At 43.2% G+C, this 8,754-nt stretch overlaps 1 long non-coding RNA gene across 1 annotated transcript in view; it reads left to right on the top strand.

Annotated features, from left to right (window-relative positions):
- The window catches only part of LOC111825428, a 12,385-nt gene extending 7,321 nt beyond the window's left edge, over positions 1-5,064 (top strand). The window contains exon 3 of the long non-coding RNA XR_002828581.1: positions 4,386-5,064. This is a non-coding gene — a long non-coding RNA (uncharacterized LOC111825428). The remainder of the gene's footprint in view (positions 1-4,385) is intronic.
- Positions 5,065-8,754: the final 3,690 nt, after the last annotated feature.

Below are 8,754 nucleotides of genomic sequence, written 5' to 3'. Positions count from 1 at the left end.
CCCGTGGCAGGGGCGGAGTCCACGATCGGGGGGCAGGCACAGCCTGGCGCCTCCCCTGCCCGGGCCTAACGCCTCGGCCAGAGCCTTGAGGTCTGAGCAGGGGTGGAGCTCACTATAGGGGGGGGGGCTGCAGCTTGGGCTCCCCGCTGCCCTTGCCTAATGCCTCAACCAAAAGGCGTTAGGCTCGGGAAGGGGCGGAGCTCACGATCGGGGGTGGCTGCAGCTGGGGGGGTCCCCTGCCTGGGCCTAACGCCTCGGCCAGAGGCGTTAGGCTGGGCAGGGGCGGCTGCAGCTGGGGGTCCCCACTGCCCGGGCCTAATGCCTCGGCCAGAGGCGTAAGGCCCGGGCAGGGGCGGAGCCCACGATTGGGGGAGGCTGCAGCTGCGGACTGAGGCTGCATGGGCGGCATGGGCGATCGTAGGGAGCTGGGGGTCCCCTGCCCACCCTGATCTGGGACACCCTTCAGGGCAAACCAGCTGGCTCCCACCCGTGCACCAGGCTTCTATCCTATATAATAAAAGGGTAATGTGCACATGCAATTTTTTTCCCCAAATATATTTTATTGATTTTTTACAGAGAGGAAGGGAGAGGGATAGAGAGTTAGAAACATCGATGAGAGCGAAACTTCGATCAGCTGCCTCCTGCACACCCCCTACTGGGGATGTGCCCGCAACCAAGGTACATGCCCTTGACCGGTTTCGAACCTGGGACCCTTCAGTCTGCAGGCTGATGCTCTATCTACTGAGCCAAACCCGTTAGGGCGGTAATGTGCAAATTGACCCTAACAGCAGAACGACTGGGAATGACTGGTCACTATGATACACACTGACTGCCAGGGGGCAGATGCTCAATGCAGGAGCTGCCCCCTGGTAGTCAGTGCACTCCCACAGGGGGAGCTCTGCTCAGCCACAAGCCAGGCTGAAGGCATCACATTGGCGATGGTGGGAGCCTCTCCTGCCTCCTCAGCAGCTCTGTGGATGTTCAACTGCAGCTTCGGCCCGCTGGCAAGTGGACATCCCCCAAGGGATGTATCACTGTCAGCTTAGGCACAATCCCCCGGGGAGCAGGCCTAAGCCAGCAGGTGGACATCCCCCGAGGGGTCCCAGACTGTGAGAGGGTACAGGCTGGGCTGAGGGACCCCCGAGTGCAGGTCATTTCGTTGTTTGGTGGCTGGGTATATATAGATGACTATATAAGTCTTTCGCCCATTTTTGAATTGAGTTGTTTTGTTGTTGTTGACAAATAATTTGTTCTTAGCAAGTTCCCAGGTGATGATGGTCTGAGAATCACACTTTGAGAATCACTGCTTTAGATTATACATGTCAAGGGATTGAATGCCAGCCTTGTTTGTGATACAAAGTTGGATAAAATTTTCTTGGTGTGTTCTTTTAATCACTTCCTGGGGATGAGGCTTTTCACCAGTCATCTGCTGTGGAGGAAGAATTGCTGGGTCATATGGTAATCCTGTTTAACATTTCCCCATGCAACAACAGTGGACGCACAGCCCTAAAATGGAAAAATCCCAGCACTAAGTCACCCAACACCTTCAAACCCACTAGAGATTGTGTCTGGATATTATAAGGCCTTGGGGATACACATTTTACTAAAGCAGGACTCAAAAGGATGTTAATACCAAAAGATTTAGAAAACTCTTGTTTATATAACATCATGGAGCCTCAAAACTGCTGACCAGTAGGAGTCACTTTATACTTTTTTTTTGTTTTTGATCCTCACCTGAGAATATATTTCCATTGATTTTTAGAGAGAATAGAAGAGAGAGGTAAGGCAGAGAGAAATATTGATGTGAGAAACACATCGATTGGTTGCCTCCTGCATGTGTCCTGACCAGGTCCTGGGCCAGGGAGGACCTGCAACCGAGGTACGTGCCCTTGACAGGATTCAAAGCTGAGGCCCTTCAGTTCTCAGGCTGACGCTCTATCCACTGAGCCAAACCAGCTAGAGCAGTTTTGTTACATTTTAATAGTAGGTTTTTAGAGGGATAATTTTTTAGGTCTTGTCAGCACCATCAAACAGAAGGTACTGAGTACTCCACAGTGCTGCCAAACACCTTAGAGAATTTACATGACATGGAAAAAATGTGGTTCTTGCTTGTTGAGGAGCTTACAGTCTGGGGACTGATAACTCACAATCTAAAGGTTGCGTGAACAACCAAGTTATTTAAGGCTATTTCTCATCCCTCATGCTATTGTGGTTTGAATTATTTGGAGTTAATCTAATCAAGATGAGAAACAAGACTAAATTTAGTTGAGAATTCTTTGAGGCTCATTAAGTTTTTTTTCATTGAATTTATTGGGGTGACATTGGTTAATAAAATTATATAGGTTTCAGGTGTACAATTCTATATACATCATCTGTATATTGTATTATGTGTTCACCACCACCCCAAGTCAAATCTCCTTCCAGCACCATTTATCACCCCTGTACTCCCTCCTACCTCTCCCCACCCCCTATACATTTTTTAAAATGAATAATTATCTTAAAGAACTCTTGCTTAATAGACTGAGTTAGAAGAATTATGATTGGCTATATGAATATGTAATTAACATGATTTATTTGTCAATTACTGAATATACATACATTTCCTACACTTTTATTGAATTTGAGAAGTTAATTAGTATGACCATTAAGCAAAACCTAGGGATCATTATGCATGAACTATTTCCTTATAATTCCAATAAGCTGATTTCAAAACCTATTAGGTTTGAAATTTCATTTACTAGTTCCCAAACATTTTCCCCTTTGGTTATTGGATCTCTGTACTTATCCTTCTCACTAAAAACAGTCTAGATCTATTTAAATGGTTTACAACAGTTCTTGCTGGGCATACATAATTAAGTTTGTTTCCTATAAAAATCTGTGGAAATGTCCTGTGGAATTCATAGAAAAGTAGAATTTGTCTTATTATTGTTACCTAGTATTTATGTAGCAATTCATATTTCCAAAATACTATATAATCACTAGTTCCTCTTGAGCTATTTTAATGTTATTAATTATAATGTCCTTTGGATACAATATGTGATTTACTTGCATTACGCCTTTCAATATTTCAAGGGAAAGGGGGAATAAAATGGACTCTTATAATACCCTGCATCGAGGGTCCACTAAATCACCCCCAGGTTTGATGATTCACTAGAAAGACTCACAGGACTCTTTAGTTAAACTCATAATTATGATTTATTACAGCAAAAGGATGAAAAGCACCATCAGCAAAGGGAAAAGGCATATGGAATGCAGTCTGGGGGAAACCAGATGCGAGCTCCCAAAGGTCCTCTCTCAGTGGATTTGCACAGGATGTGTTTACTTCCCCCAACAACAAGTTGTGACAACCCTTGTTCAATGTTGTCTGCCAGGGAAGCTCATTAGGAACTTAGTTCCTAAGGTTTTTACTGGGAGCTGATCACAGAGGCAACCTCTGTCTAGCATGAACCACATATGTCCAGATTGCCAGGAAGAAAGCAGGGGTTCAGCATTGTAAATTTATGTCAACTGACTGGGCCACAACACCCAGATATTTGGTCAAACATTATTCTGAATGTTTCTGTGAGTGTGTTTTTGGATGAGATTTACATTTAAATTGGTGGACAGTGAATGAGGCAGAATACCCTCCATAATGTGGGTGAGCCTTATCTAATCCGTCAAGGGCCTAGATAAAAGAAATTCTGCCAGCAGATGAGCTTTGGGCTTGAACTCGACATTGGCTCTTCCTGAATCCCCAGCCTGCTAGCCCATCGTGCAGGTTCCACAATCATGTGAGCCAATTCCTTAAAATACTCCCCCTCCCCACTATACACACACACACACACACCCTATTGATTCTGTTTTCTGGAGAACCCTGACTAATACAAGGATAAACCATATAGTTTGTACAAACATGTTAGACACAGCGAGCTGCTCTGATTAGTCAATGGTGGGGACATTCTTGAAATCTAAATTCCAGATGCCAGCCAAGGACCAATCTTGCAGCAAACCAGGTCTGCTGTGCTAACTCCATTCTGCATATACCCCCATCTCATATACTTTATATAGAAAGAGACAAAAAGGAAAAGGGAGGGGGTCTTGTCTCTGCTGGATGCTTGTGCATATATACCTTGTTTATAAATCAAGGAGGGGTTTCTTATGTCCACAGGGCTAGAGGAGCAGTCTTTTTCCAGATAAAAGCATAAACAAGCTGCAGCATTCCTATGCTTTCCCCCTTGTTACTGTTTAGCATTTCCTGTCTATCTTATCAGACTACATTCCCCAGGTAAAGCAGCTGGTGTCAAAAAATGTTGATCCAACTTTGTAGTCCTCAGATCTGGGCTGTTTGCAGTTTCTGTCCTGTGATTTTTGAACAGATAACATAACTTTTTCTTTTAACTTCACAGGAAATTTCATGCTTGACTGTGCCCTGAGATATGAAGCATGACAAGGACTAGCACCCAAGAACTTGTCAGAATAAAAACGTTTTGACAGTGGTCCTCCAGGGGGTTGTCCCTCTCTCGCAAGCCATCAACAGTGAAGATGCTCCTGAGATGGAGATGGCAACTTTCCAGGCATAGCCAATGTTTGCAGAATCTGTACTTCTTCACTTAGCAGGTTCAGATAAAGGGTAGGCATGGATGAACATGGAAGAATACACCTTTTAATTCTTCACCGCATCAGGCTTTCATTCTTCTCTCATTATTGTGACGGTCTTATCTAGACTCCCTGTGTCTTCTCTCCAATTTTCAATTTCTTTCATATATTGCTAAGAATTTTTCTGTATCATTAATCTGGTCATATTGCCTCACTCAATCACAACTGACTCTATGGTCTACCGAATAAATTCTCAAGTCCTTGACATTTCATTGAAAGAACGTCACAGTGTGGCCTGGATTTATCCTCCCAGACACATTTCTAGCCACCTCTGTGACCCCCCAAATCTACGAATCCATCATATCATGAAGTTCTGTGTAAGAACCGCTCTGGGTAAGCTATGCATTCTTTGAAGTATTAAATTGTGTTTTTCTTTGGATGTGTACATTTTGCCCAAATCGTCAATTTGTTGACATAATGTCATTTATAATATCAACTTTTTAACATCTGTTTAATCTATAGTAATGTTCCTTTTATATTTCTGATATTCACAGTTTGCATCTTATTTCTCTTTTTCTTATCAGTTGTGCTAAATATTTATCATCTTTAAATGTCTTTTCAAAGAACCAACTTTTGTTGTTGATTTTCTTATTTTTATATATTCTGTCTTATTCATCTTTATTCTTTGTTATTTCTTTTGTTGTATGTCACTTGGGTTTAATTTACTGCTTTAAACATTGCTTGTGATGGATACTAGTAAGATCTGCATTGGGAGCACTCTCTTTGTGGTGGTGATAGGTTGTATCAGATCATTCACCTTTTCCCCAGTGTCTTTTGTGTGATCAAAGTGTTTTCAAATGAGAGTCTCCTAACAAACTAAAGATATAGTTTGTTAATATAAAAATCTTATACTTTTTTAGAGGGCAGCTTCTAAGATGCAGAGCTGAGATCATAATTTTAATTGTTAATAAAGCAACTCAAAATGTTTTCCAAACATCTGGATGATGGAGATCATCTTTCACACACTCATCTATCTATCTATCTATCTATCTATCTATCTATCTATCTATCTATCTATCTATCTAAAACCCTAATATAAAACCCTAATATCCAAATAGACTGAACTTTGGAACAACCGAACAACCGGTTGCTATGACATGGGCTGACCATCAGGGGGTGTGTGAAGAACATGGCGGGTGTCAGCAGCAGGTGGCAGAGTGCAGAACATGGTGGGCATCTGCTGTGGTGGGATGGTGGAGCAGGTGAGTGGGGGCGCCAGACCACGGCAGGGTGCCGGTCACTGTCATTGGGGCGAGCCTCTGATGGTTATTGAAAATTCTTTGCTCCTGCGCACCGCAGTCCTGCCAGGCACTTGCACCCACTGCTGGTGCTGGAGCCGCCACTTGCACCTGCTGACGGTGCTGGCCCTGCTTGCACCTGCTGTTGGCGCCAGCCCCAATCACTCTCAGCGCCATCAGTGTGTGGGAGCAGTGGCTGCGGGAGCAGGGCTTCCGGCAGACAGGGCACTGGGGTCCAGGCCAGGAGGGGCCGGGTCGGGGCACAAAGGATGGCCAGAGACCCACCCCTGTGCCCACTGCAGCCTCATGGCCCACAGTTCCTTTCAAGGTGCACGAATTCGTGCACTGGGCCCCTAGTATTATTATATATTAGGAAGTGACTTAGCATGAGGAAGAATTAAATACTGGACAGTGGTGGGGACAACATGTCACTTTTCATCTCTTTTAAAATTTATCTATTAATAGGACTGTACTAGTTCCCTAGGCCTGCCATGACAAAGTACCACATAGGTGGCTTAGAAAAACAGAAATGTGTTGTTTTATAGTTCTGGAGGCCTAGAAGTCTGAAGTCAATTCATTGGCAGGGCTATGTACCCTCTGAAACCCATAGGGGTAGCATCCTTCCTTGCCTCTTCCCAGCTTCTGGGGGTTTGTTGGCAATCTTTGGTGTTCCTTGGTTTAGAGATGCATCACTCCGTCTTCACAGGGCCATCTGTCTCTGTATTCAAATTTCCCTTTTGTAAGGACACCATTATACTAGATTCGGGCCTATCCTAATGACCTCATTTTAACCTGATTACCTCTGCAACAACCCTATTTCCAAGTAAAGTCATATTTTGAGGTGTTAGGGGGTAGAACACCCACATATCTTTTTTATTAAATATATTTTTATTGATTTTAGAGAGGAAGGGAGAGAGAGATAGAAATATCAATGGTGAGAGAAAATCATTGATTGGCTGCCTCTTGCACTCCTCCTACTGGGTATATATCTTGCAACTTGGGCATGTGTCCTTGGCTGGAATATAACCTTGGACCCTTCACTCTGCAGCCTGACATTCTATCCACTGAGCCAAACCAGCTAGGGCCCACATATCTTTTTGAGTGACACAATTTAACCCACAACAAAGACAACCTCAGTGCTTGTTGGGAAGGCTTCTCAGGTGGACAAATGGAAAGCCAGACAGTGGAGAGGGGGAGGACAAACATGCCATACACAGGAAGCTAAACACTCCCCTTGAATATGTAGATGTACAGTTCCAATAATTGAAACGCTGCTCCACAGATCCACCAGCCTTCTTTGGGCAATGCTATCTCCAGCACGTGATCATACTTGCTTTAGTCCTTGGAGTGAATGTCTAATCACATGTACCTCCCTTATGAACAAAGTAATTTGGTCCTAGGACTCAGAGATAGCACTGTAGGAAACCTGGCTCAGCATTGTGAGGCTAAATTGTACAAACTGCTTTCAACCCTATGCATGTTAAACTAAACCCGTATTTTCAAGGTGGCAGTAACCTTAGGAGAAAAGTCGTTTTTCAGAAAATGGTAAGAAGTTCATGCATGCTCTTCTAAAATACATCAAAGCTTCTCTCTGGCGCGTCTTACCTTTCTGAAATTTAGTACCTACTCTGCTCCCGTGATCCTCTGTGGTTGTCTCAATGTTTCTTTCTAAATTGCACTTTAGCAGTACCACCCTCTAGGCTGCATCAATAGATTTTTAAGACCAGAAAGCAGAGGGGCAAATGAACTACTAAAAATAGGTACATTCCTGGGTCAATTAAATTCAACTTGACATCCTTAGTGCATCTGTAATGTGATAATAGTGATGATCTGCCTCATAGCGATGTTGTGAGAAATAACAAATTAATGATGGGAAAGCACTCTGAAAATAGAAAGGGCCCCATAAAAGCTTGTAATTATTAACGGTAGTCATTTGCCAGTGACCTAGAAATTGCTGTTAAGTTATAGCATTTGTCTTGTCATCCATTCTTTTCTTGTAATTTTTGGATTTCCAGCCTCAAGCTCTGTGTTGAGAGAGATTATATGTTCCTACACTGCACTACAGGAGCCATCCAAGGAGAAACTTAGAAGCAACACTATCCCTGTATTTTTTGCTCTAACTTTTTTCTTTCCTGTAGTTGAAATTAGAGGTAAATTCTTGATATTCATTCATTCATTCATTCATTCATTCATCCATCCACCCATCCATCCATCCATCCATCCATCCATCCAACTATTATTTATTGAGCATCACAGGCACAGACCTGGGTTCTGGGGATACAAAGATGAAAAAAAAATTGACATGTTACCAATTCTGTTGGAGTTTATAGAGATAAAAATAAAATCTGGCAATTGTAAAAACTATGCAATGTATACTGAGATGGGAATAGCAGAGGATGCTAGCAAGGGGTAAATAACCCGGGTACAGGAGTATACAGCCAGGGAGTGGGTTGATAAGGTACTGTTCAGCTGAAACTTTATGCCTCTCCCTTCAGGGTCATTCTGCTCCTTTGTATCACACTTTCCTAAAAGAACTGTGCTTATATATAAACTGCCTTTCTGCCATATTTCTCCAGGTAATTAACAGTTCATCAATGCTTTTTGTCATTACTCTCTTTAAAAAATTGATCAGGTGAAGCAGATCTCTTACCAAATGAAGAAGTGTTTGCCTTATCCCCTCAGCTATTCAGGGGGCAGAATGAATAAACAGGAAACTAGCCACCAGGAAGATGTACAATAACTGTTAGGTTTCCATGTCTGCTGAACCTGGAGCATTTTCTGTGAAGAGTACAGAACTCTGCAGGTTCAGTGCTATCCTAAGACTAACAACGGCACCAGTTAAGGGAATATACTAGTCAGGATCTTGCTTGTTAGTCCTGCT

Source organism: Myotis lucifugus, unplaced genomic scaffold (genome assembly GCF_000147115.1).
Source record: "Myotis lucifugus unplaced genomic scaffold, Myoluc2.0 scaffold_26, whole genome shotgun sequence".
Lineage (NCBI taxonomy): Eukaryota > Metazoa > Chordata > Mammalia > Chiroptera > Vespertilionidae > Myotis > Myotis lucifugus.
The sequence above is the reverse complement of the archived record's forward strand: the minus strand, read 5'-3'. Positions and strand labels throughout refer to the sequence as shown.